This window comes from Pan troglodytes, chromosome 6 (genome assembly GCF_028858775.2).
Source record: "Pan troglodytes isolate AG18354 chromosome 6, NHGRI_mPanTro3-v2.0_pri, whole genome shotgun sequence".
Taxonomy (NCBI): domain Eukaryota; kingdom Metazoa; phylum Chordata; class Mammalia; order Primates; family Hominidae; genus Pan; species Pan troglodytes.
Window position 1 is genome coordinate 2,670,151 of NC_072404.2, and position 27,558 is coordinate 2,697,708.

Sequence of the window (27,558 nt, forward strand, 5' to 3'; positions counted from 1 at the left end):
TGAAGAAACATGGAAATATGTACACCGCTATCTGTATAAACATGGAAATAACTACACCGCTATCTTTATAAACTTGGAAATATCTACACCGCCTTCTGTATAAACATGGAAATATCTACACCGCTATCTGTATAAACATGGAAATACCAACACTGTTATCTGTATAAACATTGAAATATCTACACCGCTATCTGTATAAAGATGGAAATATCTACAACGCTATCTGTGTAAACATGGAAATATCTACACACCTATCTGTGTAAACATGGAAATATCTACACAGCTATCTGTATAAACATGGAAATATCTACACCGCTATCTGTATAAACATGGAAATACCAAAACGGCTATCTGTATAAACATGGAAATATCTACAACGCTATCTGTATAAATACGGAAATATCCTCACCACAATCACTATAAACCTGGAAATGCCTACAACGCTATCTGTATAAATACGGAAATATCCTCACCACTATCTCTATAAACATGGAAATACCTACACCGCCATATCTATACACATGGAAATACCTACACCGCCATCTCTATACACATGGAAATATCTACACCACTATCTGTATAAACATAGACATATCTACATTGCAATCTCTATAAACATGGAAATATCTACACCGCCATCTCTATAAACATGGAAATATCTACATCACTATCTGTATAAATATGGAAATATCTCCACCGCTATCAGTATAAACATGGAAATATCTACACCGATATCTGTATAAACATGGAAATATCTACACCGCTATCTGTATAAACATGGAAATATCTACAACGCTATCTGTGTAAACATGGAAGTATCTACACAGATATCTGTGTAAACTTGCAAATATCTACACAGCTATCTGTGTAAAGATCGAAATGTCTACAGCGCAATCTGTGCAAAGATGGAAATATCTACACCGCTATCTCTGTAAACATGGAAATATCTACACCGCTATCTGTATCAACATGGAAATATCTACTTCGCTATCTTTATAAACATGGAAATATCTACACTGCCATCTGTATACACATGGAAATGTCTACACAGCAATCTGAAGAAACATGGAAATATGTACACCGCTATCTGTATAAACATGGAAATAACTACACCGCTATTTTTATAAACTTGGAAATATCTACACCGCCTTCTGTATAAACATGGAAATATCTACACCGCTATCTGTATAAACATGGAAATACCAACACCGTTATCTGTATAAACATTGAAATATCTACACCGCTATCTGTATAAAGATGGAAATATCTACAACGCTATCTGTATAAGCATGGAAATATCTACACACCTATCTGTGTAAACATGGAAATATCTACACCGCTATCTGTATAAACATGGAAATATCTACACCGCTATCTGTATAAACATGGAAATACCAAAACGGCTATCTGTATAAACATGGAAATATCTACAACGCTATCTGTATAAATACGGAAATATCCTCACCACTATCACTATAATCCTGGAAATACCTACAACGCTATCTGTATAAATACGGAAATATCCTCACCACTATATCTATAAACATGGAAATACCTACACCGCCATATCTATACACATGGAAATAACTACACCGCCATCTCTATACACATGGAAATATCTACACAGCTATCTCTATAAACATAGAAATATCTACATTGCAATCTCTATAAACATGGAAATATCTACACCGCCATCTCTATAAACATGGAAATATCTACATCGCTATCTGTATAAATATGGAAATATCTCCACCGCTATCAGTATAAATATGGAAATATCTACACCGATATCTGTATAAACATGGAAATATCTAAACCGCTATCTGTATAAACATGGAGATATCTACAACGCTATCTGTGTAAACATGGAAGTATCTACACAGATATCTGTGTAAACTTGCAAATATCTACACAGCTATCTGTGTAAAGATCGAAATGTCTACAGCGCAATCAGTGCAAAGATGGAAATATCTACACCGCTATCTCTGTAAACATGGAAATATCTACACCGCTATCTGTATCAACATGGAAATATCTACTTCGCTATCTTTATAAACATGGAAATATCTACACTGTTATCTCTATAAACATGGAAATATCTACACCACCATCTGTATAAACACGCAAATATCTACAGAGTCATCTGTACAAACATGGAAACATCTACACCAAAATATCTATAAACATGGAAATATCTACAGTGCCATCTGTATACCCGTGGAAATACCTACCCAGCCATCTGTGTAACCACGGAAATATCTACTCCGCTATCTCTATAAACATGGAAATACGTACAACACTATCTCTCTAAATATGGAAATACCTACGCTGCAATCTCTATAAACATGGAAATATCTACACCGCCATCACTATAAACATGGAAATATCTACATCGCTATCTGTATTAACATGGAAATAGCTCCACCGCTATCAGTAAAAACACTGAAATATCTACACCGCTATCTGTATAAACATGGAAATATGTACAACGCTATCTGTATAAACATGGAAATATCTACACCGCTATCTGTATAAACATGGAAATATCTACACAGCTATCTCTATAAACATGGAAATAGCTACACTGCTATCTGTATAAACATAGAAATATCGACACCGTTATCTGTATAAACATGGAAATATCTACACCGCCCTCTGTAAAAACATGAAGATATCTACACAGTCATCTGTATAAACTTGGAAATATCTACACCTCCATCTGTATAAACATGGAAATATCTACACTGCCATCTGTATACACATGGATATATCTACACAGCCATCTGAAGAAACATGGAAATATGTACACCGCTATCTGTATAAACATGGAAATAACTACACCGCTATCTTTATAAACTTGGAAATATCTACACCGCCTTCTGTATAAACATGGAAATATCTACACCGCTATCTGTATAAACATGGAAATACCAACACTGTTATCTGTATAAACATTGAAATATCTACACCGCTATCTGTATAAAGATGGAAATATCTACAACGCTATCTGTGTAAACATGGAAATATCTACACACCTATCTGTGTAAACATGGAAATATCTACACCGCTATCTGTATAAACATGGAAATATCTACACCGCTATCTGTATAAACATGGAAATACCAAAACGGCTATCTGTATAAACATGGAAATATCTACAACGCTATCTGTGTAAACATGGAAGTATCTACACAGATATCTGTGTAAACTTGCAAATATCTACACAGCTATCTGTGTAAAGATCGAAATGTCTACAGCGCAATCTGTGCAAAGATGGAAATATCTACACCGCTATCTCTGTAAACATGGAAATATCTACACCGCTATCTGTATCAACATGGAAATATCTACTTCGCTATCTTTATAAACATGGAAATATCTACACTGTTATCTCTATAAACATGGAAATATCTACACCACCATCTGTATAAACATGCAAATATCTACAGAGTCATCTGTATAAACATGGAAATATCTACACCACCATATCTATAAACATGAAAATATCTACAGTGCCATCTGTATAACCGTGGAAAAACCTACCCAGCCATCTGTGTAACCACGGAAATATCTACTCCGCTATCTCTATAAACATGGAAATACGTACAACGCTATCTCTATAAATATGGAAATATCTACACTGCAATCTCTATAAACATGGAAATATCTACACCGCCATCACTATAAACATGGAAATATCTACATCGCTATCTGTATTAACATGGAAATAGCTCCACCGCTATCAGTATAAACACTGAAATATCTACACCGCTATCTGTATAAACATGGAAATATGTACAACGCTATCTGTATAAACATGGAAATATCTACACCGCTATCTGTATAAACATGGAAATATCTACACAGCTATCTCTATAAACATGGAAATAGCTACACTGCTATCTGTATAAACATAGAAATAGCGACACCGTTATCTGTATAAACATGGAAATATCTACACCGCCCTCTGTAAAAACATGAAGATATCTACACAGTCATCTGTATAAACTTGGAAATATCTACACCTCCATCTGTATAAACATGGAAATATCTACACTGCCATCTGTATACACATGGAAATATCTACACAGCCATCTGAAGAAACATGGAAATATGTACAACGCTATCTGTATAAACATGGAAATAACTACACCGCTATCTATATAAACTTGGAAATATCTACACCGCCTTCTGTATAAACATGGAAATATCTACACCGCTATCTGTATAAACATGGAAATACCAACACCCTTATCTGTATAAACATTGAAATATCTACACCGCTATCTGTATAAAGATGGAAATATCTACAACGCTATCTGTGTAAACATGGAAATATCTACACACCTATCTGTGTAAACATGGAAATATCTACACCGCTATCTGTATAAACATGGAAATATCTACACCGCTATCTGTATAAACATGGAAATACCAAAACGGCTATCTGTATAAACATGGAAATATCTACAACGCTATCTGTATAAATACGGAAATATCCTCACCACTATCACTATAAACCTGGAAATACCTACAACGCTATCTGTATAAATACGGAAATATCCTCACCACTATCTCTATAAACATGGAAATAACTACACCGCCATATCTATACACATGGAAATAACTACACCGCCATCTCTATACACATGGAAATATCTACACAACTATCTCTATAAACATAGACATATCTACATTGCAATCTCTATAAACATGGAAATATCTACACCGCCATCTCTATAAACATGGAAATATCTACATCGCTATCTGTATAAATATGGAAATATCTCCACCGCTATCAGTATAAACATGGAAATATCTACACCGAAATCTGTATAAACATGGAAATATCTACACCGCTATCTGTATAAACATGGAAATATCTACAACGCTATCTGTGTAAACATGGAAGTATCTACACAGATATCTGTGTAAACTTGCAAATAACTACACAGCTATCTGTGTAAAGATCGAAATGTCTACAGCGCAATCTGTGCAAAGATGGAAATATCTACACCGCTATCTCTGTAAACATGGAAATATCTACACCGCTATCTGTATCAACGTGGAAATATCTACTTCGCTATCTTTATAAACATGGAAATATCTACACTGTTATCTCTATAAACATGGAAATATCTACACCACCATCTGTATAAACATGCAAATATCTACAGAGTCATCTGTATAAACATGGAAATATCTACACCACCATATCTATAAACATGAAAATATCTACAGTGCCATCTGTATAACCGTGGAAATACCTACCCAGCCATCTGTGTAACCACGGAAATATCTACTCCGCTATCTCTATAAACATGGAAATACGTACAACGCTATCTCTATAAATATGGAAATATCTACACTGCAATCTCTATAAACATGGAAATATCTACACCGCCATCACTATAAACATGGAAATATCTACATCGCTATCTGTATTAACATGGAAATAGCTCCACCGCTATCAGTATAAACACTGAAATATCTACACCGCTATCTGTATAAACATGGAAATATGTACAACGCTATCTGTATAAACATGGAAATATCTACACCGCTATCTGTATAAACATGGAAATATCTACACAGCTATCTCTATAAACATGGAAATAGCTACACTGCTATCTGTATAGACATAGAAATAGCGACACCGTTATCTGTATAAACATGGAAATATCTACACCGCCCTCTGTAAAAACATGAAGATATCTACTCAGTCATCTGTATAAACTTGGAAATATCTACACCTCCATCTGTATAAACATGGAAATATCTACACTGCCATCTGTATACACATGGAAATATCTACACAGCCATCTGAAGAAACATGGAAATATGTACAACGCTATCTGTATAAACATGGAAATAACTACACCGCTATCTATATAAACTTGGAAATATCTACACCGCCTTCTGTATAAACATGGAAATATCTACACCGCTATCTGTATAAACATGGAAATACCAACACCCTTATCTGTATAAACATTGAAATATCTACACCGCTATCTGTATAAAGATGGAAATATCTACAACGCTATCTGTGTAAACATGGAAATATCTACACACCTATCTGTGTAAACATGGAAATATCTACACCGCTATCTGTATAAACATGGAAATATCTACACCGCTATCTGTATAAACATGGAAATACCAAAACGGCTATCTGTATAAACATGGAAATATCTACAACGCTATCTGTATAAATACGGAAATATACTCACCACTATCACTATAAACCTGGAAATACCTACAACGCTATCTGTATAAATACAGAAATATCCTCACCACTATCTCTATAAACATGGAAATACCTACACCGCCATATCTATACACATGGAAATAACTACACCGCCATCTCTATACACATGGAAATATCTACACAACTATCTCTATAAACATAGACATATCTACATTGCAATCTCTATAAACATGGAAATATCTACACCGCCATCTCTATAAACATGGAAATATCTACATCGCTATCTGTATAAATATGGAAATATCTCCACCGCTATCAGTATAAACATGGAAATATCTACACCGAAATCTGTATAAACATGGAAATATCTACACCGCTATCTGTATAAACATGGAAATATCTACAACGCTATCTGTGTAAACATGGAAGTATCTACACAGATATCTGTGTAAACTTGCAAATATCTACACAGCTATCTGTGTAAAGATCGAAATGTCTACAGCGCAATCTGTGCAAAGATGGAAATATCTACACCGCTATCTCTGTAAACATGGAAATATCTACACCACTATCTGTATCAACATGGAAATATCTACTTCGCTATCTTTATAAACATGGAAATATCTACACTGTTATCTCTATAAACATGGAAATATCTACACCACCATCTGTATAAACATGCAAATATCTACAGAGTCATCTGTATAAACATGGAAATATCTACACCACCATATCTATAAACATGAAAATATCTACAGTGCCATCTGTATAACCGTGGAAAAACCTACCCAGCCATCTGTGTAACCACGGAAATATCTACTCCGCTATCTCTATAAACATGGAAATACGTACAACGCTATCTCTATAAATATGGAAATATCTACACTGCAATCTCTATAAACATGGAAATATCTACACCGCCATCACTATAAACATGGAAATATCTACATCGCTATCTGTATTAACATGGAAATAGCTCCACCGCTATCAGTATAAACACTGAAATATCTACACCGCTATCTGTATAAACATGGAAATATGTACAACGCTATCTGTATAAACATGGAAATATCTACACCGCTATCTGTATAAACATGGAAATATCTACACAGCTATCTCTATAAACATGGAAATAGCTACACTGCTATCTGTATAAACATAGAAACAGCGACACCGTTATCTGTATAAACATGGAAATATCTACACCGCCCTCTGTAAAAACATGAAGATATCTACACAGTCATCTGTATAAACTTGGAAATATCTACACCTCCATCTGTATAAACATGGAAATATCTACACTGCCATCTGTATACACATGGAAATATCTACACAGCCATCTGAAGAAACATGGAAATATGTACAACGCTATCTGTATAAACATGGAAATAACTACACCGCTATCTATATAAACTTGGAAATATCTACACCGCCTTCTGTATAAACATGGAAATATCTACACCGCTATCTGTATAAACATGGAAATACCAACACCCTTATCTGTATAAACATTGAAATATCTACACCGCTATCTGTATAAAGATGGAAATATCTACAACGCTATCTGTGTAAACATGGAAATATCTACACACCTATCTGTGTAAACATGGAAATATCTACACCGCTATCTGTATAAACATGGAAATATCTACACCACTATCTGTATAAACATGGAAATACCAAAACGGCTATCTGTATAAACATGGAAATATCTACAACGCTATCTGTATAAATACGGAAATATACTCACCACTATCACTATAAACCTGGAAATACCTACAACGCTATCTGTATAAATACGGAAATATCCTCACCACTATCTCTATAAACATGGAAATAACTACACCGCCATATCTATACACATGGAAATAACTACACCGCCATCTCTATACACATGGAAATATCTACACAACTATCTCTATAAACATAGACATATCTACATTGCAATCTCTATAAACATGGAAATATCTACACCGCCATCTCTATAAACATGGAAATATCTACATCGCTATCTGTATAAATATGGAAATATCTCCACCGCTATCAGTATAAACATGGAAATATCTACCCCGAAATCTGTATAAACATGGAAATATCTACACCGCTATCTGTATAAACATGGAAATATCTACAACGCTATCTGTGTAAACATGGAAGTATCTACACAGATATCTGTGTAAACTTGCAAATAACTACACAGCTATCTGTGTAAAGATCGAAATGTCTACAGCGCAATCTGTGCAAAGATGGAAATATCTACACCGCTATCTCTGTAAACATGGAAATATCTACACCGCTATCTGTATCAACGTGGAAATATCTACTTCGCTATCTTTATAAACATGGAAATATCTACACTGTTATCTCTATAAACATGGAAATATCTACACCACCATCTGTATAAACATGCAAATATCTACAGAGTCATCTGTATAAACATGGAAATATCTACACCACCATATCTATAAACATGAAAATATCTACAGTGCCATCTGTATAACCGTGGAAATACCTACCCAGCCATCTGTGTAACCACGGAAATATCTACTCCGCTATCTCTATAAACATGGAAATACGTACAACGCTATCTCTATAAATATGGAAATATCTACACTGCAATCTCTATAAACATGGAAATATCTACACCGCCATCACTATAAACATGGAAATATCTACATCGCTATCTGTATTAACATGGAAATAGCTCCACCGCTATCAGTATAAACACTGAAATATCTACACCACTATCTGTATAAACATGGAAATATGTACAACGCTATCTGTATAAACATGGAAATATCTACACCGCTATCTGTATAAACATGGAAATATCTACACAGCTATCTCTATAAACATGGAAATAGCTACACTGCTATCTGTATAAACATAGAAATAGCGACACCGTTATCTGTATAAACATGGAAATATCTACACCGCCCTCTGTAAAAACATGAAGATATCTACACAGTCATCTGTATAAACTTGGAAATATCTACACCTCCATCTGTATAAACATGGAAATATCTACACTGCCATCTGTATACACATGGAAATATCTACACAGCCATCTGAAGAAACATGGAAATATGTACAACGCTATCTGTATAAACATGGAAATAACTACACCGCTATCTATATAAACTTGGAAATATCTACACCGCCTTCTGTATAAACATGGAAATATCTACACCGCTATCTGTATAAACATGGAAATACCAACACCCTTATCTGTATAAACATTGAAATATCTACACCGCTATCTGTATAAAGATGGAAATATCTACAACGCTATCTGTGTAAACATGGAAATATCTACACACCTATCTGTGTAAACATGGAAATATCTACACCGCTATCTGTATAAACATGGAAATATCTACACCGCTATCTGTATAAACATGGAAATACCAAAACGGCTATCTGTATAAACATGGAAATATCTACAACGCTATCTGTATAAATACGGAAATATACTCACCACTATCACTATAAACCTGGAAATACCTACAACGCTATCTGTATAAATACGGAAATATCCTCACCACTATCTCTATAAACATGGAAATACCTACACCGCCATATCTATACACATGGAAATAACTACACCGCCATCTCTATACACATGGAAATATCTACACAACTATCTCTATAAACATAGACATATCTACATTGCAATCTCTATAAACATGGAAATATCTACACCGCCATCTCTATAAACATGGAAATATCTACATCGCTATCTGTATAAATATGGAAATATCTCCACCGCTATCAGTATAAACATGGAAATATCTACACCGAAATCTGTATAAACATGGAAATATCTACACCGCTATCTGTATAAACATGGAAATATCTACAACGCTATCTGTGTAAACATGGAAGTATCTACACAGATATCTGTGTAAACTTGCAAATAACTACACAGCTATCTGTGTAAAGATCGAAATGTCTACAGCGCAATCTGTGCAAAGATGGAAATATCTACACCGCTATCTCTGTAAACATGGAAATATCTACACCGCTATCTGTATCAACGTGGAAATATCTACTTCGCTATCTTTATAAACATGGAAATATCTACACTGTTATCTCTATAAACATGGAAATATCTACACCACCATCTGTATAAACATGCAAATATCTACAGAGTCATCTGTATAAACATGGAAACATCTACACCACCATATCTATAAACATGGAAATATCTACAGTGCCATCTGTATACCCGTGGAAATACCTACCCAGCCATCTGTGTAACCACGGAAATATCTACTCCGCTATCTCTATAAACATGGAAATACGTACAATGCTATCTCTATAAATATGGAAATATCTACACTGCAATCTCTATAAACATGGAAATATCTACACCGCCATCACTATAAACATGGAAATATCTACATCGCTATCTGTATTAACATGGAAATAGCTCCACCGCTATCAGTAAAAACACTGAAATATCTACACCGCTATCTGTATAAACATGGAAATATGTACAACGCTATCTGTATAAACATGGAACTATCTACACCGCTATCTGTATAAACATGGAAATATCTACACAGCTATCTCTATAAACATGGAAATAGCTACACTGCTATCTGTATAAACATAGAAATATCGACACCGTTATCTGTATAAACATGGAAATATCTACACCGCCCTCTGTAAAAACATGAAGATATCTACACAGTCATCTGTATAAACTTGGAAATATCTACACCTCCATCTGTATACACATGGAAATATCTACACAGCCATCTGAAGAAACATGGAAATATGTACACCTCTATCTGTATAAACATGGAAATAACTACACCGCTATCTTTATAAACTTGGAAATATCTACACCGCCTTCTGTATAAACATGGCAATATCTACACCGCTATCTGTATAAACATGGAAATACCAACACCGTTATCTGTATAAACATTGAAATATCTACACCGGTATCTGTATAAAGATGGAAATATCTACAACGCTATCTGTGTAAACATGGAAATATCTACACACCTATCTGTGTAAACATGGAAATATCTACACCGCTATCTGTATAAACATGGAAATATCTACACCGCTATCTGTATAAACATGGAAATACCAAAACGGCTATCTGTATAAACATGGAAATATCTACAACGCTATCTGTATAAATACGGAAATATCCTCACCACTATCACTATAAACCTGGAAATGCCTACAACGCTATCTGTATAAATACGCAAATATCCTCACCACTATCTCTATAAACATGGAAATACCTACACCGCCATATCTATACACATGGAAATACCTACACCGCCATCTCTATACACATGGAAATATCTACACCACTATCTCTATAAACATAGACATATCTACATTGCAATCTCTATAATCATGGAAATATATACACCGCCATCTCTATAAACATGGAAATATCTACATCGCTATCTGTATAAATATGGAAATATCTCCACCGCTATCAGTATAAACATGGAAATATCTACACCGATATCTGTATAAACATGGAAATATCTACACCGCTATCTGTATAAACATGGAAATATCTACAACGCTATCTGTGTAAACATGGAAGTATCTACACAGATATCTGTGTAAACTTGCAAATATCTACACAGCTATCTGTGTAAAGATCGAAATGTCTACAGCGCAATCTGTGCAAAGATGGAAATATCTACACCGCTATCTCTGTAAACATGGAAATATCTACACCGCTATCTGTATCAACATGGAAATATCTTCTTCGCTATCTTTATAAACATGGAAATATCTACACTGTTATCTCTATAAACATGGAAATATCTACACCACCATCTGTATAAACATGCAAATATCTACAGAGTCATCTGTATAAACATGGAAATATCTACACCACCATATCTATAAACATGGAAATATCTACAGTGCCATCTGTATAACCGTGGAAATACCTACCCAGCCATTTGTGTAACCACGGAAATATCTACTCCGCTATCTCTATAAACATGGAAATACGTACAACGCTATCTCTATAAATATGGAAATATCTACACTGCAATCTCTATAAACATGGAAATATCTACACCGCCATCACTATAAACATGGAAATGTCTACATTGCTATCTGTATTAACATGGAAATAGCTCCACCGCTATCAGTATAAACACTGAAATATCTACACCGCTATCTGTATAAACATGGAAATATGTACAACGCTATCTGTATAAACATGGAAATATCTACACCGCTATCTGTATAAACATGGAAATATCTACACAGCTATCTCTATAAACATGGAAATAGCTACACTGCTATCTGTATAAACATAGAAATAGCGACAACGTTATCTGTATAAACATGGAAATATCTACACCGCCCTCTGTAAAAACATGAAGATATCTACACAGTCATCTGTATAAACTTGGAAATATCTACACCTCCATCTGTGTAAATATGGAAATATCTACACTGCCATCTGTATACACATGGAAATATCTACACAGCCATCTGAAGAAACATGGAAATATGTACACCGCTATCTGTATAAACATGGAAATAACTACACCGCTATCTTTATAAACTTGGAAATATCTACACCGCCTTCTGTATAAACATGGAAATATCTACACCGCTATCTGTATAAACATGGAAATACCAACACCCTTATCTGTATAAACATTGAAATATCTACACCGCTATCTGTATAAAGATGGAAATATCTACAACGCTATCTGTGTAAACATGGAAATATCTACACACCTATCTGTGTAAACATGGAAATATCTACACCGCTATCTGTATAAACATGGAAATATCTACACCGCTATCTGTATAAACATGGAAATACCAAAACGGCTATCTGTATAAACCTGGAAATACCTACAACGCTATCTGTATAAATACGGATATATCCTCACCACTATCTCTATAAACATGGAAATACCTACACCGCCATATCTACACACATGGAAATAACTACACCGCCATCTCTATACACTTGGAAATATCTACACAACTATCTCTATAAACATGGACATATCTACATTGCAATCTCTATAAACATGGAAATATCTACACCGCCATCTCTATAAACATGGAAATATCTACATCGCTATCTGTATAAATATGGAAATATCTCCACCGCTATCAGTATAAACATGGAAATATCTACACCGAAATCTGTATAAACATGGAAATATCTACACCGCTATCTGTATAAACATGGAAATATCTACAACGCTATCTGTGTTAACATGGAAGTATCTACACAGATATCTGTGTAAACTTGCAAATATCTACACAGCTATCTGTGTAAAGATCGAAATGTCTACAGCGCAATCTGTGCAAAGATGGAAATATCTACACCGCTATCTCTGTAAACATGGAAATATCTACACCGCTATCTGTATCAACATGGAAATATCTACTTCGCTATCATTATAAACATGGAAATATCTACACTGTTATCTCTATAAACATGGAAATATCTACACCACCATCTGTATAAACATGCAAATATCTACAGAGTCATCTGTATAAACATGGAAACATCTACACCACCATATCTATAAACATGGAAATATCTACAGTGGCATCTGTATACCCGTGGAAATACCTACCCAGCCATCTGTGTAACCACGGAAATATCTACTCCGCTATCTCTATAAACATGGAAATACGTACAACGCTATCTCTATAAATATGGAAATACCTACGCTGCAATCTCTATAAACATGGAAATATCTACACCGCCATCACTATAAACATGGAAATATCTACATCGCTATCTGTATTAACATGGAAATAGCTCCACCGCTATCAGTAAAAACACTGAAATATCTGCACCGCTATCTGTATAAACATGGAAATATGTACAACGCTATCTGTATAAACATGGAACTATCTACACCGTTTTCTGTATAAACATGGAAATATCTACACAGCTATCTCTATAAACATGGAAATAGCTACACTGCTATCTGTATAAACATAGAAATATCGACACCGTTATCTGTATAAACAAGGAAATATCTACACCGCCCTCTGTAAAAACATGAAGATATCTACACAGTCATCTGTATAAACTTGGAAATATCTACACCTCCATCTGTATACACATGGAAATATCTACACAGCCATCTGAAGAAACATGGAAATATGTACACCGCTATCTGTATAAACATGGAAATAAATACACCGCTATCTTTATAAACTTGGAAATATCTACACCGCCTTCTGTATAAACATGGAAATATCTACACCGCTATCTGTATAAACATGGAAATACCAACACCGTTATCTGTATAAACATTGAAATATCTACACCGCTATCTGTATAAAGATGGAAATATCTACAACGCTATCTGTGTAAACATGGAAATATCTACACACCTATCTGTGTAAACATGGAAATATCTACACCGCTATCTGTATAAACATGGAAATATCTACACCGCTATCTGTATAAACATGGAAATACCAAAACGGCTATCGGTATAAACATGGAAATATCTACAACGCTATCTGTATAAATTCGGAAATATCCTCACCACAATCATTATAAACCTGGAAATGCCTACAACGCTATCTGTATAAATACGGAAATATCCTCACCACTATCTCTATAAACATGGAAATACCTACACCGCCATATCTATACACATGGAAATACCTACACCGCCATCTCTATACACATGGAAATATCTACACCACTATCTGTATAAACATAGACATATCTACATTGCAATCTCTATAAACATGGAAATATCTACACCGCCATCTCTATAAACATGGAAATATCTACATCGCTATCTGTATAAATATGGAAATATCTCCACCGCTATCAGTATAAACATGGAAATATCTACACCGATATCTGTACAAACATGGAAATATCTACACCGCTATCTGTATAAACATGGAAATATCTACAACGCTATCTGTGTAACCATGGAAGTATCTACACAGATATCTGTGTAAACTTGCAAATATCTACACAGCTATCTGTGTAAAGATCGAAATGTCTACAGCGCAATCTGTGCAAAGATGGAAATATCTACACCACTATCTCTGTAAACATGGAAATATCTACACCGCTATCTGTATCAACATGGAAATATCTACTTCGCTATCTTTATAAACATGGAAATATCTACACTGCCATCTGTATACACATGGAAATGTCTACACAGCAATCTGAAGAAACATGGAAATATGTGCACCGCTATCTGTATAAACATGGAAATAACTACACCGCTATTTTTATAAACTTGGAAATATCTACACCGCCTTCTGTATAAACATGGAAATATCTACACCGCTATCTGTATAAACATGGAAATACCAACACCGTTATCTGTATAAACATTGAAATATCTACACAGCTATCTGTGTAAAGATCGAAATGTCTACAGCGCAATCTGTGCAAAGATGGAAATATCTACACCGCTATCTCTGTAAACATGGAAATATCTACACCGCTATCTGTATCAACATGGAAATATCTACTTCGCTATCTTTATAAACAGGGAAATATCTACACTGTTATCTCTATAAACATGGAAATATCTACACCACCATCTGTATAAACATGCAAATATCTACAGAGTCATCTGTATAAACATGGAAACATCTACACCACCATATCTATAAACATGGAAATATCTGCAGTGCCATCTGTATACCCGTGGAAATACCTACCCAGCCATCTGTGTAACCACGGAAATATCTACTCCGCTATCTCTATAAACATGGAAATACGTACAACGCTATCTCTATAAATATGGAAATACCTACGCTGCAATCTCTATAAACATGGAAATATCTACACCGCCATCTCTATAAACATGGAAATATCTACATCGCTATCTGTATTAACATGGAAATAGCTCCACCGCTATCAGTAAAAACACTGAAATATCTACACCGCTATCTGTATAAACATGGAAATATGTACAACGCTATCTGTATAAACATGGAAATATCTACACCGCTATCTGTATAAACATGGAAATATCTACACAGCTATCTCTACAAACATGGAAATAGCTACACTGCTATCTGTATAAACATAGAAATAGCGACACCGTTATCTGTATAAACATGGAAATATCTACACCGCCCTCTGTAAAAACATGAAGATATCTACACAGTCATCTGTATAAACTTGGAAATATCTACACCTCCATCTGTATAAACATGGAAATATCTACACTGCCATCTGTATACACATGGAAATATCTACACAGCCATCTGAAGAAACATGGAAATATGTACACCGCTATCTGTATAAACATGGAAATAACTACACCGCTATCTTTATAAACTTGGAAATATCTACACCGCCTTCTGTATAAACATGGAAATATCTACACCGCTATCTGTATAAACATGGAAATACCAACACCGTTATCTGTATAAACATTGAAATATCTACACCGCTATCTGTATAAAGATGGAAATATCTACAACGCTATCTGTGTAAACATGGAAATATCTACACACCTATCTGTGTAAACATGGAAATATCTACACCGCTATCTGTATAAACATGGAAATATCTACACCGCTATCTGTATAAACATGGAAATACCAAAACGGCTATCTGTATAAACATGGAAATATCTACAACGCTATCTGTATAAATACGGAAATATCCTCACCACTATCACTATAAACCTGGAAATGCCTACAACGCTATCTGTATAAATACGGAAATATCCTCACCACTATCTCTATAAACATGGAAATACCTACACCGCCATCTCTATACACATGGAAATATCTACACCACTATCTCAATAAACATAGACATATCTACATTGCAATCTCTATAAACATGGAAATATCTACACCGCCATCTCTATAAACATGGAAATATCTACATCGCTATCTGTATAAATATGGAAATATCTCCACCGCTATCAGTATAAACATGGAAATATCTACACCGATATCTGTATAAACATGGAAATATCTACACCGCTATCTGTATAAACATGGAAATATCTACAACGCTATCTCTGTAAACATGGAAGTATCTACACAGATATCTGTGTAAACTTGCAAATATCTACACAGCTATCTGTGTAAAGATCGAAATGTCTACAGCGCAATCTGTGCAAAGATGGAAATATCTACACCGCTATCTCTGTAAACATGGAAATATCTACACCGCTATCTGTATCAACAGGGAAATATCTACTTCGCTATCTTTATAAACATGGAAATATCTACACTGTTATCTCTATAAACATGGAAATATCTACACCACCATCTGTATAAACATGCAAATATCTACAGAGTCTTCTGTATAAACATGGAAACATCTACACCACCATATCTATAAACATGGAAATATCTACAGTGCCCTCTGTATACCCGTGGAAATACCTACCCAGCCATCTGTGTAACCACGGAAATATCTACTCCGCTATCTCTATAAACATGGAAATACGTACAACGCTATCTCTATAAATATGGAAATACCTACGCTGCAATCTCTATAAACATGGAAATATCTACACCGCCATCACTATAAACATGGAAATATCTACATCGGTATCTGTATTAACATGGAAATAGCTCCACCGCTATCAGTAAAAACACTGAAATATCTACACCGCTATCTGTATAAACATGGAAATATGTACAACGCTATCTGTATAAACATGGAACTATCTACACCGCTATCTGTATAAACATGGAAATATCTACACAGCTATCTCTACAAACATGGAAATAGCTACACTGCTATCTGTATAAACATAGAAATATCGACACCGTTATCTGTATAAACATGGAAATATCTACACCGCCCTCTGTAAAAACATGAAGATATCTACACAGTCATCTGTATAAACTTGGAAATATCTACACCTCCATCTGTATACACATGGAAATATCTACACAGCCATCTGAAGAAACATGGAAATATGTACACCGCTATCTGTATAAACATGGAAATATCTACACCGCTATCTTTATAAACTTGGAAATATCTACACCGCCTTCTGTATAAACATGGAAATATCTACACCGCTATCTGTATAAACATGGAAATACCAACACCGTTATCTGTATAAACATTGAAATATCTACACCGCTATCTGTATAAAGATGGAAATATCTACAACGCTATCTGTGTAAACATGGAAATATCTACACACCTATCTGTGTAAACATGGAAATATCTACACCGCTATCTGTATAAACATGAAAATATCTACACCGCTATCTGTATAAACATGGAAATACCAAAACGGCTATCTGTGTAAACATGGAAATATCTACAACGCTATCTGTATAAATACGGAAATATCCTCACCACTATCACTATAAACCTGGAAATGCCTAAAACGCTATCTGTATAAATACGGAAATATCCTCACCACTATCTCTATAAACATGGAAATACCTACACCGCCATATCTATACACATGGAAATACCTAGACCGCCATCTCTATACACATGGAAATATCTACACCACTATCTCTATAAACATAGACATATCTACATTGCAATCTCTATAAACATGGAAATATCTACACCGCCATCTCTATAAACATGGAAATATCTACATCGCTATCTGTATAAATATGGAAATATCTCCACCGCTATCAGTATAAACATGGAAATATCTACACCGATATCTGTATAAACATGGAAATATCTACACCGCTATCTGTATAAACATGGAAATATCTACAACGCTATCTGTGTAAACATGGAAGTATCTACACAGATATCTGTGTAAACTTGCAAATATCTACACAGCTATCTGTGTAAAGATCGAAATGTCTACAGCGCAATCTGTGCAAAGATGGAAATATCTACACCGCTATCTCTGTAAACATGGAAATATCTACACCGCTATCTGTATCAACAGGGAAATATCTACTTCGCTATCTTTATAAACATGGAAATATCTACACTGTTATCTCTATAAACATGGAAATATCTACACCACCATCTGTATAAACACGCAAATATCTACAGAGTCATCTGTACAAACATGGAAACATCTACACCAAAATATCTATAAACATGGAAATATCTACAGTGCCCTCTGTATACCCGTGGAAATACCTACCCAGCCATCTGTGTAACCACGGAAATATCTACTCCGCTATCTCTATAAACATGGAAATACGTACAACGCTATCTCTATAAATATGGAAATACCTACGCTGCAATCTCTATAAACATGGAAATATCTACACCGCCATCACTATAAACATGGAAATATCTACATCGCTATCTGAATTAACATGGAAATAGCTCCACCGCTATCAGTAAAAGCACTGAAATATCTACACCGCTATCTGTATAAACATGGAAATATGTACAACGCTATCTGTATAAACATGGAAATATCTACACCGCTATCTGTATAAACATGGAAATATCTACACAGCTATCTCTACAAACATGGAAATAGCTACACTGCTATCTGTATAAACATAGAAATAGCGACACCGTTATCTGTATAAACATGGAAATATCTACACCGCCCTCTGTAAAAACATGAAGATATCTACACAGTCATCTGTATAAACTTGGAAATATCTACACCTCCATCTGTATAAACATGGAAATATCTACACTGCCATCTGTATACACATGGAAATATCTACACAGCCATCTGAAGAAACATAGAAATATGTACACCGCTATCTGTATAAACATGGAAATAACTACACCGCTATCTTTATAAACTCGGAAATAACTACACCGCCTTCTGTATAAACATGGAAATATCTACACCGCTGTCTGTATAAACATGGAAATACCAACACCGTTATCTGTATAAACATTGAAATATCTACACCGCTATCTGTATAAAGATGGAAATATCTACAACGCTATCTGTGTAAACATGGAAATATCTACACACCTATCTGTGTAAACATGGAAATATCTACACCGCTTTCTGTATAAACATGGAAATATCTACACCGCTATCTGTATAAACATGGAAATACCAAAACGGCTATCTGTATAAACATGGAAATATCTACAACGCTATCTGTATAAATACGGAAATATCCTCACCACTATCACTATAAACCTGGAAATGCCTACAACGCTATCTGTATAAATACGCAAATATCCTCACCACTATCTCTATAAACATGGAAATACCTACACCGCCATATCTATACACATGGAAATACCTACACCGCCATCTCTATACACATGGGAATATCTACACCACTATCTCTATAAACATAGACATATCTACATTGCAATCTCTATAAACATGGAAATATCTACACCGCCATCTCTATAAACATGGAAATATCTACATCGCTATCTGTATAAATATGGAAATATCTCCACCGCTATCAGTATAAACATGGAAATATCTACACCGATATCTGTATAAACATGGAAATATCTACACCGCTATCTCTATAAACATGGAAATATCTACAACGCTATCTGTGTAAACATGGAAGTATCTACACAGTTATCTGTGTAAACTTGCAAATATCTACACAGCTATCTGTGTAAAGATCGAAATGTCTACAGCGCAATCTGTGCAAAGATGGAAATATCTACACCGCTATCTCTGTAAACATGGAAATATCTACACCGCTATCTGTATCAACATGGAAATATCTACTTCGCTATCTTTATAAACATGGAAATATCTACACTGTTATCTCTATAAACATGGAAATATCTACACCACCATCTGTACAAACATGCAAATATCTACAGAGTCATCTGTATAAACATGGAAACATCTACACCACCATATCTATAAACATGGAAATATCTACAGTGCCATCTGTATACCCGTGGAAATACCTACCCAGCCATCTGTGTAACCACGGAAATATCTACTCCGCTATCTCTATAAACATGGAAATACGTACAACGCTATCTCTATAAATATGGAAATAACTACGCTGCAATCTCTATAAACATGGAAATATCTACACCGCCATCACTATAAACATGGAAATATCTACATCGCTATCTGTATTAACATGGAAATAGCTCCACCGCTATCAGTAAAAACACTGAAATATCTACACCGCTATCTGTATAAACATGGAAATATGTACAACGCTATCTGTATAAACATGGAAATATCTACACCGCTATCTGTATAAACATGGAAATATCTACATAGCTATCTCTACAAACATGGAAATAGCTACACTGCTATCTGTATAAACATAGAAATAGCGACACCGTTATCTGTATAAACATGGAAATATCTACACCGCCCTCTGTAAAAACATGAAGATATCTACACAGTCATCTGTATAAACTTGGAAATATCTACACCTCCATCTGTATAAACATGGAAATATCTACACTGCCATCTGTATACACATGGAAATATCTACACAGCCATCTGAAGAAACATGGAAATATGTACACCGCTATCTGTATAAACATGGAAATAACTACACCGCTATCTTTATAAACTTGGAAATATCTACACCGCCTTCTGTATAAACATGGAAATATCTACACCGCTATCTGTATAAACATGGAAATACCAACACCGTTATCTGTATAAACATTGAAATATCTACACCGCTATCTGTATAAAGATGGAAATATCTACAACGCTATCTCTGTAAACATGGAAATATCTACACACCTATCTGTGTAAACATGGAAATATCTACACCGCTATCTGTATAAACATGGAAATATCTACACCGCTATCTGTATAAACATGGAAATACCAAAACGGCTATCTGTATAAACATGGAAATATCTACAACGCTATCTGTATAAATACGGAAATATCCTCACCACTATCACTATAAACCTGGAAATGCCTACAACGCTATCTGTATAAATACGCAAATATCCTCACCACTATCTCTATAAACATGGAAATACCTACACCGCCATATCTATACACATGGAAATACCTACACCGCCATCTCTATACACATGGGAATATCTACACCACTATCTCTATAAACATAGACATATCTACATTGCAATCTCTATAAACATGGAAATATCTACACCGCCATCTCTATAAACATGGAAATATCTACATCGCTATCTGTATAAATATGGAAATATCTCCACCGCTATCAGTATAAACATGGAAATATCTACACCGATATCTGTATAAACATGGAAATATCTACACCGCTATCTCTATAAACATGGAAATATCTACAACGCTATCTGTGTAAACATGGAAGTATCTACACAGATATCTGTGTAAACTTGCAAATATCTACACAGTTATCTGTGTAAAGATCGAAATGTCTACAGCGCAATCTGTGCAAAGATGGAAATATCTACACTGCTATCTCTGTAAACATGGAAATATCTACACCGCTATCTGTATCAACATGGAAATATCTACTTCGCTATCTTTATAAACATGGAAATATCTACACTGTTATCTCTATAAACATGGAAATATCTACACCACCATTTGTATAAACATGCAAATATCTACAGAGTCATCTGTATAAACATGGAAACATCTACACCACCATATCTATAAACATGGAAATATCTACAGTGCCATCTGTATACCCGTGGAAATACCTACCCAGCCATCTGTGTAACCACGGAAATATCTACTCCGCTATCTCTATAAACATGGAAATACGTACAACGCTATCTCTATAAATATGGAAATACCTACGCTGCAATCTCTATAAACATGGAAATATCTACATCGCCATCACTATAAACATGGAAATATCTACATCGCTATATGTATTAACATGGAAATAGCTCCACCGCTATCAGTAAAAACACTGAAATATCTACACCGCTATCTGTATAAACATGGAAATATGTACAACGCTATCTGTATAAACATGGAAATATCTACACCGCTATCTGTATAAACATGGAAATATCTACACCGCTATCTGTACAAACATGGAAATATCTACACAGCTATCTCTACAAACATGGAAATAGCTACACTGCTATCTGTATAAACATAGAAATAGCGACACCGTTATCTGTATAAACATGGAAATATCTACACCGCCCTCTGTAAAAACATGAAGATAACTACACAGTCATCTGTATAAACTTGGAAATATCTACACCTCCATCTGTATAAACATGGAAATATCTACACTGCCATCTGTATACACATGGAAATATCTACACAGCCATCTGAAGAAACATGGAAATATGTACACCGCTATCTGTATAAACATGGAAATAACTGCACCGCTATCTTTATAAACTTGGAAATATCTACACCGCCTTCTGTATAAACATGGAAATATCTACACCGCTATCTGTATAAACATGGAAATACCAACACCGTTATCTGTATAAACATTGAAATATCTACACCGCTATCTGTATAAAGATGGAAATATCTACAACGCTATCTGTGTAAACATGGAAATATCTACACACCTATCTGTGTAAACATGGAAATATCTACACCGCTTTCTGTATAAACATGGAAATATCTACACCGCTATCTGTATAAACATGGAAATACCAAAACGGCTATCTGTATAAACATGGAAATATCTACAACGCTATCTGTATAAATACGGAAATATCCTCACCACTATCACTATAAACCTGGAAATGCCTACAACGCTATCTGTATAAATACGCAAATATCCTCACCACTATCTCTATAAACATGGAAATACCTACACCGCCATATCTATACACATGGAAATACCTACACCGCCATCTCTATACACATGGGAATATCTACACCACTATCTCTATAAACATAGACATATCTACATTGCAATCTCTATAAACATGGGAATATCTACACCGCCATCTCTATAAACATGGAAATATCTACATCGCTATCTGTATAAATATGGAAATATCTCCACCGCTATCAGTATAAACATGGAAATATCTACACCGATATCTGTATAAACATGGAAATATCTACACCGCTATCTCTATAAACATGGAAATATCTACAACGCTATCTTTGTAAACATGGAAGTATCTACACAGATATCTGTGTAAACTTGCAAATATCTACACAGCTATCTGTGTAAAGATCGAAATGTCTACAGCGCAATCTGTGCAAAGATGGAAATATCTACACTGCTATCTCTGTAAACATGGAAATATCTACACCGCTATCTGTATCAACATGGAAATATCTACTTCGCTATCTTTATAAACATGGAAATATCTACACTGTTATCTCTATAAACATGGAAATATCTACACCACCATCTGTATAAACATGCAAATATCTACAGAGTCATCTGTATAAACATGGAAACATCTACACCACCATATCTATAAACATGGAAATATCTACAGTGCAATCTGTATACCCGTGGAAATACCTACCCAGCCATCTGTGTAACCACGGAAATATCTACTCCGCTATCTCTATAAACATGGAAATACGTACAACGCTATCTCTATAAATATGGAAATACCTACGCTGCAATCTCTATAAACATGGAAATATCTACACCGCCATCACTATAAACATGGAAATATCTACATCGCTATATGTATTAACATGGAAATAGCTCCACCGCTATCAGTAAAAACACTGAAATATCTACACCGCTATCTGTATAAACATGGAAATATGTACAACGCTATCTGTATAAACATGGAAATATCTACACCGCTATCTGTATAAACATGGAAATATCTACACAGCTATCTCTACAAACATGGAAATAGCTACACTGCTATCTGTATAAACATAGAAATAGCGACACCGTTATCTGTATAAACATGGAAATATCTACACCGCCCTCTGTAAAAACATGAAGATAACTACACAGTCATCTGTATAAACTTGGAAATATCTACACCTCCATCTGTATAAACATGGAAATATCTACACTGCCATCTGTATACACATGGAAATATCTACACAGCCATCTGAAGAAACATGGAAATATGTACACCGCTATCTGTATAAACATGGAAATAACTACACCGCTATCTTTATAAACTTGGAAATATCTACACAGCCTTCTGTATAAACATGGAAATATCTACACCGCTATCTGTATAAACATGGAAATACCAACACCGTTATCTGTATAAACATTGAAATATCTACACCGCTATCTGTATAAAGATGGAAATATCTACAACGCTATCTGTGTAAACATGGAAATATCTACACCGCTATCTGTGTAAACATGGAAATATCTACACCGCTATCTGTATAAACATGGAAATATCTATACCGCTATCTGTATAAACATGGAAATACCAAAACGGCTATCTGTATAAACATGGAAATATCTACAACGCTATCTGTATAAATACGGAAATATCCTCACCACTATCACTATAAACCTGGAAATGCCTACAACGCTATCTGTATAAATACGGAAATATCCTCACCACTATCGCTATAAACATGGAAATACCTACACCGCCATATCTATACACATGGAAATACCTACACCGCCATCTCTATACACATGGAAATATCTACACCACTATCTCTATAAACATAGACATATCTACATTGCAATCTCTATAAACATGGAAATATCTACACCGCCATCTCTATAAACATGGAAATATCTACATCGCTATCTGTATAAATATGGAAATATCTCCACCGCTATCAGTATAAACATGGAAATATCTACACCGATATCTGTATAAACATGGAAATATCTACACCGCTATCTGTATAAACATGGAAATATCTACAACGCTATCTGTGTAAACATGGAAGTATCTACACAGATATCTGTGTAAACTTGCAAATATCTACACAGCTATCTGTGTAAAGATCGAAATGTCTACAGCGCAATCTGTGCAAAGATGGAAATATCTACACCGCTATCTCTGTAAACATGGAAATATCTACACCGCTATCTGTATCAACATGGAAATATCTACTTCGCTATCTTTATAAACATGGAAATATCTACACTGTTATCTCTATAAACATGGAAATATCTACACCACCATCTGTATAAACATGCAAATATCTACAGAGTCTTCTGTATAAACATGGAAACATCTACACCACCATATCTATAAACATGGAAATATCTACAGTGCCATCTGTATACCCGTGGAAATACCTACCCAGCCATCTGTGTAACCACGGAAATATCTACTCCGCTATCTCTATAAACATGGAAATACGTACAACGCTATCTCTATAAATATGGAAATACCTACGCTGCAATCTCTATAAACATGGAAATATCTACACCGCCATCACTATAAACATGGAAATATCTACATCGCTATCTGTATTAACATGGAAATAGCTCCACCGCTATCAGTAAAAACACTGAAATATCTACACCGCTATCTGTATAAACATGGAAATATGTACAACGCTATCTGTATTAACATGGAACTATCTACACCGCTATCTGTATAAACATGGAAATATCTACACAGCTATCTCTATAAACATGGAAATAGCTACACTGCTATCTGTATAAACATAGAAATATCGACACCGTTATCTGTATAAACATGGAAATATCTACACCGCCCTCTGTAAAAACGTGAAGATATCTACACAGTCATCTGTATAAACTTGGAAATATCTACACCTCCATCTGTATACACATGGAAATATCTACACAGCCATCTGAAGAAACATGGAAATATGTACACCGCTATCTGTATAAACATGGAAATATCTACACCGCTATCTTTATAAACTTGGAAATATCTACACCGCCTTCTGTATAAACATGGAAATATCTACACCGCTATCTGTATAAACATGGAAATACCAACACCGTTATCTGTATAAACATTGAAATATCTACACCGCTATCTGTATAAAGATGGAAATATCTACAACGCTATCTGTGTAAACATGGAAATATCTACACACCTATCTGTGTAAACATGGAAATATCTACACCGCTATCTGTATAAACATGGAAATATCTACACCACTATCTGTATAAACATGGAAATACCAAAACGGCTATCTGTGTAAACATGGAAATATCTACAACGCTATCTGTATAAATACGGAAATATCCTCACCACTATCACTATAAACCTGGAAATGCCTAAAACGCTATCTGTATAAATACGCAAATATCCTCACCACTATCTCTATAAACATGGAAATACCTACACCGCCATATCTATACACATGGAAATACCTACACCGCCATCTCTATACACATGGAAATATCTACACCACTATCTCTATAAACATAGACATATCTACATTGCAATCTCTATAAACATGGAAATATCTACACCGCCATCTCTATAAACATGGAAATATCTACATCGCTATCTGTTTAAATATGGAAATATCTCCACCGCTATCAGTATAAACATGGAAATATCTACACCGATATCTGTATAAACATGGAAATATCTACACCGCTATCTGTATAAACATGGAAATATCTACAACGCTATCTGTGTA